Below are 11,137 nucleotides of genomic sequence, written 5' to 3'. Positions count from 1 at the left end.
ATGTACAGCACCAGCCTGTGACTCCTCTGATCATGTTGTTGTAAGGACATTCCAATCTTGGGCCACCTGCGAATCCCAGGGGTCATGTGTGGTGTGTGGCACTGTAAGGAGCAAACAGAAGTCTTGTCTGCCCAACACTGTCCATGTGATATCACTGATATCACTGTGATGGTACATATGAGTCATGGTGGCAGCCTCAGGCTGGAAACAGTATATCCCCCATTGCCCACACTGAAGGCAGATGCGGCTTAGGTGTGTGCTGCCAACATGAGGTAAGTTTGATTTTAAGTGTATACCCAGATTTGCACTTGAAATACAGTAGATGCACCTACAGTATGTGGCCTGATTCAGAGGCTTGTACACTTCTCAGTGGTGTAGGCAGAATCTATTAATCTCTTCTCATAAGTTCCTGGATGCCCATCACATCCTTGTATGTATCTCAGTTTCTAAGGGTCCAGTCATTCATGGAAATTATCATTTTAATGCTGTGTATGGTCATGAACTCTAGGCATGTCTGTGGTGGACTGCATACTCCATTTTCACTAAAAGACCAAGGCTTGTCTTGCTACTGGCTTTTCCTTTTCGTGTTGGCATAAACAGCCTATAGATGTGGCTCTGTTCTTTGTTGTTTGCTGGACTAACAGTTAAGGCCAGCAGAACTCCATGTTTCAGTAGCCTCACAGGTGGCACAAAGGTGTCAACATCTAACTTTATCTTAGCCTCACAGGGCTTTCACCTTCTTGAAATATTTTGCTGCAGTGCTGGATAAGATTTACAGCAACATCTCCATCCTTACACACAGGTGAGGATGTTCTGGCATTCCACCATGGTCCTATATCATAAACTAAGCAATAGCATCTCTTGTTTCCTGAGGTTTTAAAACTGAAAGTTTTAATTACTCACTGCTTGAATAAGGGTGTTTCTGTGTGCTATTAGGGCCTTGAGAGCACCAATTAACTTTAAATGCCCTGCCCAGCCCTTATTAGGCTCTCCACCAGCACACCCTCTGCCCATAGGACCAAGGACTCTATATAAGCTCAGGGCACAGGTGCCCACATCTATCCTGAGCTGCGTCCTCCTGTCTTACTGGCTGGTTTTTCAAGGCTGGGTGCCAGACTTGTGTTGTAAGCAAATTTGTTCCAAGTCCTGGCTCTGACCCTGTCTCCTGCTGCTCCTGATTGGGCTCCCTGACCTGACCCATTGCTTCTCCTTGTCTGGGACTGTCACTGCTCTGCCCTGCTCAGGTACTGTGGGACTGTGCTGTGTTGGTGAAGGTGCTGCTCTGCTTGTGCTGAGGTTCGCCTCAGCTCCCTGCCTGCCCTCCCTTGCAGTGTAGCTTTTATCATGCTGCTCCTGGTCAGGTGCCACATTGGTGCTGTCAGACATGTCCTGCCTGGTCAACTCCATGACAATAAAAGGCAGTCAACTTTCTGGTCCTTGCTAGGAGAAATGGCTGAATTGCTGTGACAGAGCTAGAGAGGCAAGGAAATCGTCATGCCTATAACCTTCAGGGAGATGTTGGCACCCAGATAAGCTTGCTTTAGTACACTGCACACATCAATACTGAAATTCTTCCCACTGTTGTGGTTTTGTTCCTGACTTTTGAGGTGTGGTTGTGGCTTCCTTTGAATTCTTCCTGAGAGCAGAATGTTTTTAACTGTCTGAGGCACATAACTGGTTGCTGTTTCTTGTCAGAATAATGCATTTCCTACTATGAATTGCATTTGCCCTGCACTGGACAATGCATTATCATCAGCACATGGATGTATTTCTCCCAGCATATTTTCCTGCTTATCATTCTTGCTAGTATTACACAGCAGCTGGGTCTGCAGTCCAGCAGAAACCAAATTGGTCGTTGGTCTTGGAGCAGAGTTACTACAATGGTAGTTGAACGGCTAGCAGTCTTCAGAGATGTGCCTAGCATGTGTGAATCTCCCTGGCTCTGTTAGCATGCTACAGATATCATCTTCACTGGAGGTTCTGTATCATGTACCAACCACCCATTACGCAGCTGTGCTTTCCTTCTGCAGAGACTAACCCACTGGGAGGTGAAATGGTGCTGTTTCTCCAACATCTTCCACACCTGTTCATGACCTGTATGCTATCTACCTTGTCTCTTGAATTGTTTCTGTGGGGTGTGCACTGGACTATGATTTATTAGTCTGCTTTTCTGCTTCATGAAAACTGTTAGCTGGGGCAAATATGCTTGTTCTACTGTAGCAGCCATTGTTTTGATGCTGTCTTTGGTTCAGTTTAGCCCTCCTTGCTACTCTTTCCCTAGACCTGGGTCTGTGTGTCTGAACAAACTGGAGTTCTCTCAGTTCAGAGGTGGGATCATTACAGGGATCTTCAGTAAGTCTCAATGCCAGTGGTGGTGTTGCTGTAAGTTCTACTTCTGTGTATGTTTCTTCTGCATTACATGTCTGTATAAGTGCCAACACATTGTAACTTCCCCGAAAGCAGCACTCCAAACTCTCATTTCCCTGGGATCACTGTACTCACCAATACATTGCAGGTTTACCTATGTGGATGTGGGGGTGTTTACCCACAAAAAGTGTATCTCTCTCACTACTTAACCTTCTCCTCTAGTGAGATGTGAAAGGGGTAGCTTTAACTTTTGTGCCCATGTGCCCCTTGACCAACAGTGTTAGCACCAAAGCAGGAACATTGCTCTGCAGGCTTGGGCAGAGGGTTTTGAGACTGGATATAGAGCCTCCCTGCACCATTTCAGCAAGTTACTCTCCTTCCATGTGGTCTCATTCTTGCTGTGGGTCTCGCAGAACTGCAGACAGTCGTCATCTTATGTATTGCCACATGGTCACTGGGTAAGAAAGGGCTCCATCTATTAAAGTCTCCTTAGGGATGAAGATGTCTCTTTATAATGATACGGTAACCAGCATTAAAATAAATGTGTCTAGACTGACTTACTAGTTCCCCCAATATTTCCTTCCCACTCCAATACAGACTCAGAAAATTCGCCTTTTGCTGGATCCTCAAAATCACTGCAAATGAAGTCCAAGGAGCTGTGAGCCCTGAGCCCCAAACAATAGATGGGTAGGTTTCAAAGGCTGGAGTCTCTACTTTGTTTACTAGTCGCTTTGTTAGTGCTGAGCAGATGATGGTTTTGCACACACCAGTTGGAGGCAGTGTCTTTAATCCTGATAGCTAACTATTCATCTGTGGAAGGAGTCAACAGCCCGGGTCTAATAACTCTGAGACAAATCAATGGCTTTGGTATATCACTTGACAGACAGAAATAAGATGTTGGCAGCTTCTTGAAGATATCCTAGGCCACACAAACTGAAATCTTAAATATCTGACCCTCAAAGACAGCCCCTGAGGATGAATGCTGCAGCACACTTTTGTAGCAGGATCTGAAGATGAACTTGCTGGTTAAACAGATCATAGAAATGTGCCCTGAAGCCTCCTGATTCCTGACTTTTGTTTGACCGTAAATGCTGTTCCTCTTGCCCAGCCATGAGAAGTAGTTTGTGAGAAGCAGCAGGATTGACTTTCCCTGCCTTCCCACGTGATGCAGTGCACTTGGATGAGGAGCACTGCTGAAAGCTAACGGGATTCTCTGCATGTGGCACCTCTTCTCGGCCAGAAACAAAGAAATGTCTCTCATGGCTGGTGTGATTCCAGAGTGGCAATTCAGACTTGGGGACTATACCTCTGTCCTGATTTGACAAGCAACATTACAGGGTGTGAGATGCAAAGAGCTAGCTGAGTCTCTCATATAGGTCAGTGCTTTTGTTTAGACATTCAACATGCTTCTTCCAACTGCCTGGCAAAAGGAATGTTTTCAGAGGTGTAAATGATTTTGACAATTCAAGTGCTGTGTGTTAATATGCTGATCGAAATGCTGAGAATTTTCAGGTCAGGGCGCATCTGTTCATCTCGGTGATCTTGTTAAGAGGTAAACCCGTACAGCCTAGGAGACACTGAGGAAATGTTGCAGGATTTTTCCATCTGGCAGGATTCTTTTCCAGTTTTAACTAGTGCTGCATCTTCACCACAGAAAGGCTCCCATTAGAGTCCTGAACATTAAACAGAGACCTTGGCAGATCAGTGTTAAACCAAATGGGACCTAAAAGGCCAGAAGTGCCTCCACACTTTCCCAGCATCAGCACTGACAAATGGCCAAAGCCGACAACCATTCATCAACACAACTAAATGAATGCAAGGAGTTTAGATGTTGTTAAAAGAAGGAGCAGAGTCATGGAGCCAATCTGCAGGGCTACTGTCATTCATGTGAGGTTTGGGTCAGTTCCCTGCCCATACTACTGATTCATTAGGTAAATCTGGGCACTTCTAAGGCCAATGGGAGGTTTCCTGTTTTCTTCTAGGAGTTTGGCTTTATATTGTCTTTACCTCCTCTTCCCTACTTAGAAAATAAGGATACTTTGGGAAGGAGCTTCCCTGGTGAGCAGTCCTGCACTGCCTGAGATGTAACAAAGATAGATGTCCTGTGGCTATTAAACTTCCTAGGGTGCTAGCCCCACTGCCTGCGTGCAGTGCATCTTGCCTGTCAAGAAATGTCCCTGAGATTAAATACTTTTGGTGAGTTGCTACACTTCATTCCTAACACAGGAGAACAACATCCATTGCAAGTTGGTTGTTTTAGAAGACAATAGGTGAAATCTGGAGCCTGACACTTGGCTTTTGCTATCTGTTTTCTGTGGGAATATTGCCAGCCAAAGAACTGGCTGAAGATGGCATAAGATGCACTAGTAGTAACACAGTGCATTTCTACGGTGCTATTTGTCCAAAGACTTCAGAGTGTATTTATTAACTAAGGTAAAACCCAGGGAAATCAGATTAAATCTCTGCATTGACCTTAAGCAGCTTTTGGATCAGTGCCAAAATAAGGTAATATGCAGGTTCTGGAAAATCCTGGCATGTAGGCAAGACAAAGAATCAATTTCCTTTTTTGGGACTGGGGGCAATGGAGGCACAGAGGTGAAGTGGCTTGTCTGGTGCTGCTTGGATAATCTGAGATTGACACTAGGTCAATAGATATGTTTTAGGAAGTACTGACCATCGGCTGAGGATGTTCAGTTGATGTGAAATGGGCTAAACTTCAAAGTGCAAATTCAAACTGCTTCAAGACACATTTCAATTTAAAAAAAAAAAAGAAACCAAAGCCTCATATGGATTTGGTATAGCATGAATTAAGGACAAACTTCTTTTAATTGAATCCAAAAAGCTCCCTCGACTGTTTTGTCTTCATTTCTGTCTTCTCCATCCTTTGGTGTCTGTGTAGCAGTTATGTTGTATTTACAGATATATGGAAATGGAAAAGAAACTCATTCAGTGAGTCCAACTGGAACTCCAAAGAAATCAGCAATTAATAAATGTATACTTAAAAGTTTTGCTTAGAGGCAATGATGATGGATGGATGGGGTGGCAGCAGGTACATTCTGGCACACGGGGTGAAAACACCTTAGACTATCCAAATCTGGCCCCAGCTTTTCCTGGCTTAGGGAAAAGCTGGATCCTCCAACCTAAAACCTAGGAACTGACTTCCTCAGGTGCTGTGGTTTCTGCATAAGACTGACCTGGCTATGATCACAGCTCTCAGTTTACTCAATTGGCAAGTATCTATTGACCTTCAAATAGCTGAAAAACTAGATCCCCATGTGAATTGTGGAGTGTGGTTCCTATTTTTGTATTAGGAATATAACTTAACTAGTGGTCAAGATGGGCCAGAAGGGAACATAGGACTACTAAAATCACAGCAGGTTTTGAAGAAGGGGCTGTTCAGTTCCGCTTCCAGTCTTGCATTTCCTTTCCCAGAAGCTGTATCACTTATGCTGGTTGATGGCTAGTTCTTCTCTCCTCCCCATGGTCAAATCTGGGGGTCCCACCTCTTGACTGATTCCTTGCAAGTCTAGCAGCACATCCCTGCCAAAAAAAAGCCTCCATTTCCATTTTGACTTTCCCCCCTTCAGTCTACATAGACATATATGCATGTTTTCCACTTCTTTATTAGCCAATATTAAACTATAGAGAAGTTTGTTTTGCAGTCCATACGGTGCCTATGATAAAGTTGTTCTAAGTAGCACTGTGGACTAATAATTTCCCAACTACTCTACACTCATGAGGAGCAAAAGCTGTCTTGCCTGTATTCTTAGCAAATCTTTCCTTGCTTGTATTGGCAATGCTTCTGTTTTGGCAGCAAACTGTCAAGTTTAGAGCTGGCAACCACAGGGGCTTTTTTGCGTTCTCAGATGAAACGTAGGCAACATGTTTTCTCTGAAAACACCCTTCCTACTCTTCATTACTGCTTCCAATGTTATTGTTCTTGGTACAGAAAGCAAACACTAGTAGCTTTTCCTCTCCTACCACTGTACCTTGAACTGAACTGACATGGAGTTTTTGACTAGGAAAAAATGTCCCATGAATAAATAAGCCCCTCTCAGCAAGCCCAGAATGGCTAAATCTGCTATACAAGAGGGGTCAAGGTCTAGAGTTGTGAGCTGGTAGGTCCATGATTTGCCATGCAGAAATACTTGATTCAGGGTACTGGAAATGCTATGGCATAGTAGCATCCATGTACCATGCTCCATTCATGTCCCATGCTTCTCTTTCAGCTCCATAAACTGACCCTTAGAAACACATTACACAAATTACACAAAGCAAGTCAAGTCCAAGAAGTCGGTTTTCTTCTTCCGCTCTATAAAAATCATAGCATGCATATGAGGCATCAATTGGATCAGGACTGTCTTTGCTTGAGCTTGTCCCTACAATCCCTGTTTAAAACCCTTCTGGCTTCCTGTGCATCTCATAAATTATTTAAAATCCAATCTAGGGTGGGATTCAGATCCTGATACCCACACATGAAGATCTTAAAAATAAACTCTGAGGCAGTGAGGAAGCTAATCTCTGCTGAGAAACTTGGAGCCCTTTCTCTTCCCCACCCTGGGGTTAGGATGGATATCCCAGCCCCAATGAAGAGTAATGCAGCTGTTCACACTTGCGCTTTCTTTATCCCTCCTAATGGAGTCTCTGTCCCCTTGAAACAACTCACTTCAGTGACTGCAATCATTAAAGGCATTGGAAATAGGGTCTGAGACTTATGCAAACTGTTGCCTCAGGTGTCATGACCAATGAAGTGATCAAAAATGCCAGCTCCTCTTAGAGTGCCATCCCTGATTTCATACCCGATGGCAGATCTGTCACACAGTAGCCAAACATGTTAATACAGCTGAAGCCTTTAGGTGCACTTGTACCCTCAAAACTCAGTGGAGTTGCTGTCATCCTCCAACTGTTCAGTGGCCTAGATGAAATTAGTTAGAAGTCTAAATGCAGCTGCTAATAAAGATACTGTCTTTCTGCCTCAGAAAAGGCACCAGCTCTCTCTGCTACCAGATGTCCTCTTTGGCAGTTTGAGTCAATGAGGAGCTAAGTGATGAAGAATGAACCCGGTCTCCAAGAGGAGGCCTCGGGCCCTGAGTGGCAGTGGTGGAAACAGCAGAAGGGAACTTCTCTATTGCTGCTGCCTACTGGGGCTTGGAGTTGAAGTCAGCTCCTGCTAATGTTGCTTGTCACCAGCATCCAATAGAGCTGCTTGTGTGAACTGTCTCCTGCTCAGACTTCTTCCCTTTGCTCCACACAGGTCTCCTGGAGACAGGTCTGGGAGTGGTTGGACAGAGTGATCCCAGGAAGAACTGCAGGGTCTGGCCCCAGCTGACAAGTACAGCTTGTGGATGTACAGATTTTTGCCTGCTTGCTACTATCAGACAGTATTAGACCGGGAAACCAAACTTGGTTGGATGGGCTACCCTTACAATCCAGAGCTCCCAGAAGGAGGAAATGGAGCAGGAGCACTGCTTGGAACCTTCACTGATAAGTCTGTAGATATGAAAGGTATGTGTAGCTTGAATTCGGCACCACCGCCGCCTCTGGCAGCAAAAGTGCTCTCCAGCTTTCATTTCATTTATAGCAACAGTCCTAAATCAGATTTCTCCAAATGGCCAGCTCTGGACTGAGTAAAGTACTGTGGGAACTGGTCACAGAAAATCACGCATCTGAGAACCTCTTATGCACTTTTTCCCTACATTTCCAGCTAAGGAGTTTTCCCCAGGAAGTTCTTCTGCACACTGTCCTAGAAGAATAGTGGGAGATCTAGCAGTGCCCACGAAAGTTTATAAAGCTACAAGTGGCATGGAGGCTGTGAACTCTCCTCCATGTCACCAAATGAAGAACATGACATTGGCAGGTGGTGGGTCCTAGGATAACAAAAGGAGGTCCTCTTTCATAGTCACACAGTGGAAATCCTTGCCACAGGACACAGTGAACAAAACAGTTGGCGGGACTTCCAAAGGGGTTTGGGCAATGGAAGAAAACCTGCCTGGACCTACGAAGCATAAAGGAATCAGCTGTGGCGGAACCAACCACATGTTGCAAGATGACTGGGAAAGGGGGCTGGGAAGTCTTGGGGTATACGTTCTCTTTTCCCTTGATATCTGCAACTGGTTAGTGGTGGAGACAGTTCTGTTCTTCGGTCAGACGCAGTACAGCTACTTTTGTATGAAGTACATACCGATGATACTGGTAAAGGTGAATAGGACTAGGCAGGTCCTAGAAGGAGCTCATTTCAAAGTCAAATAGCCCACCCTGGCTAACATGGATAGAGTATGCCTTCCCTGTGGCCATAAGGCATTCACAGGATCAGAAGTGCAGGCTTTCATGACTTTTGACTCTGGATTGAGTGGGATGTTCAAACTTATTCCCATGGAGCTGTGTAAGAACTTTTAGTGAAATCCACCCAGAACAGCAACACTAAGTTTTGGAGAGACCATCCATGTTTTCAGCAGACCTACTGAGAACAGAATCTGGCCTGGAATGTGTGTAGCAGAGTCGCCAAGTTGTTTCAGGGAATCACCACCATTTTCTAGGATAAAAATATTAGTGGAATTAAGATCTCCCTTTTCTTTATCATACAAATCCAGAAGGACCAGAAATTTGGCTGCCTCTTGCTGAATGTATTTTAAATTCCTCTAGAATACATTCTACCAGAAAAGCATGTATTTTTAATGCGGAGATATCCTTCTCCTTTTGGAGGACAAGGATGACTCTCTCAGATTTCAGCATCATCCAGTTTTTCCAAAAAGTTTTTGATTTTGCTGCACAAGACTTGGTTTCCCCCATTCCAGTTTTCTGGGAGGATTTCTCTCATTTAGCCTAAGCTAACTCAAAGAAGACAAATTTGCTTTTGTGCGGTAGCCCAGAAGCTAAAAACACAGCATGCATTTACTTACAGGAATCCAACTATGTGATTTAGACTTGGAAGAGCCATGTCCTCCCTCTGTCCCTTTCCTAGGTTTTGCCATCCTAAACAAATTTTGCAGATATTCTGTACCTGCTATGGTAATTTAATATTTCCCAGCAGTCTGGAAATGTGACTATCATGGCCGAGTGACCAATATGCTGGGAAGCTTGGTACTTAACATTGCCATGTCGAGTAAGTTAATCCTCTGTAGAGCAGCTGCTTCTCTCATCTCCGGTAGAAACATGTTCTTTGGCTTTTGTTGTGTATTATAGCTCTCTGCCTGTACAGCGTGGTACAGTGATGGGCATGGTGATTGATAGTAATAGCAATTAAGAACTAGATGTTTACAAGTCTGAATGGCAAAATTGTGTACCTTTTGACAGAAACATCTGACGAAACTGCCTTCATATTCTGACAAAGATTATCCAGGCTACAGCATTCAAAGGCAGACTTCAGGCATGCCAACATTGTCATATTTAAATAGCGTATTTAAGCAGGAAGATGTGAAAGTTGTTGTAATGCCCTGTGCGACTCCAGCTTCAGGAGATGTGCCAAGAGGACTGATGCTTGAATACTGCTGCACATAAGCAGTTTGCAACCAACACTCGTGTGGCCGCAGAACTAATTTCCAGCGATTAAATAAAACGCGTGGTGAATTGGAGTTCCTCCTCGCTCCCCACTGTGTTTTCCGAAGTTCAGGGTTGAACTCGGACACGTGCGAAAAAACGTGCCGGCTGAGGGAGAAAACCTCTCCCGGGGATATTGGGGACGTTTAATACCCGCAATGATCCTCCCGACCGCCACAGGGCCGGGGCCGGCTGCCAGCGGGGGGCGCCGGGGCCCGAACCCGGATCCCAGCCCCAAACCCCGGTCCCGGCCTCGAACCCGGTGGCCGCCCCGGCCCCGCGGGCGCGGCAGCGCTCGGCTGCCCCCTGCTGGCCCCGGCCGGCGCCGCAGGCGCTCTTTGTTCCCCAGCGCGGAGGGACCCAAACGCAGCAGTTCGTTTATTTCTTTTCCCCTCCTGAAAAGTGATTTAGACATCATCTTCCGTTCCTCTGTCCGGCCCCTTTGCTGGTGGAAGGATTCCGCCCTGCCGCGTTTGTTTCACCTGCAAGCCTCGGGGCTGGGAGGGAGCCTCGCCCCCTCCTCGGCGGGCAAGGCTTTGCTTTCTGCCTGCCCAGGTCTTTTTTCAGAAGTGCGAATTGCTGAGGATGCTGACCAGGAACATGAGAAACTGCCCTGTACAAAAAATGACACTTACCCTGCCTAGCTGAGTTGCAAAGCCCTGTTCTTGGGCCTGTCTTAGGAATTACTTCAACGGTTATGCTCAACTTTGGCGTTTGGGTGATTTGAGCTTGTGTTAAACCTGGTTGTAACTGCACAGTAAAAAAGAGGTGAGACCGAAGCATTTTGAATCCAGAAGTTCCTTCCCAGGCTCAACAAATGGCTACTAACGTTCAGACTATGAGCAGTGGGACAGCCAGCCTTGGTACAGATCTGACCTTCTCCAAAATTCAGATGTAGCCACGCTGTTTCTTCGTACAGCCGGCTGAAAGTTTTGATCCCAACTGGATGTCCATCCCATTGCAGTTGGTTTGCAGGTTGTCCTGAACCAAATGTACTGGAAGGCCCCAGCTGAGACCTCCACGCTTCCTGAAGTCCTTAGCAGATATAGGCAGCCAAGCATCTTTCCTGCTGTAATATCAGCTGTCATGCCGTCTGCACTTTCATATCCAGGATATGTAACAGCCCCTGCCGTTGCTTCTGATGGAGAAACCCCATATAGTCCAAATTCACTCCATTTGAAAGCCTTCCTCAGGACCTTTGTCCACTTGAGTGCCTGTGGAAATCCGCCAGCTT

The sequence above is a fragment of the Phalacrocorax carbo genome, chromosome 1 (genome assembly GCF_963921805.1).
Source record: "Phalacrocorax carbo chromosome 1, bPhaCar2.1, whole genome shotgun sequence".
NCBI classification, from domain to species: Eukaryota; Metazoa; Chordata; class Aves; order Suliformes; family Phalacrocoracidae; genus Phalacrocorax; species Phalacrocorax carbo.
Note: the sequence above shows the minus strand (reverse complement) of the source record.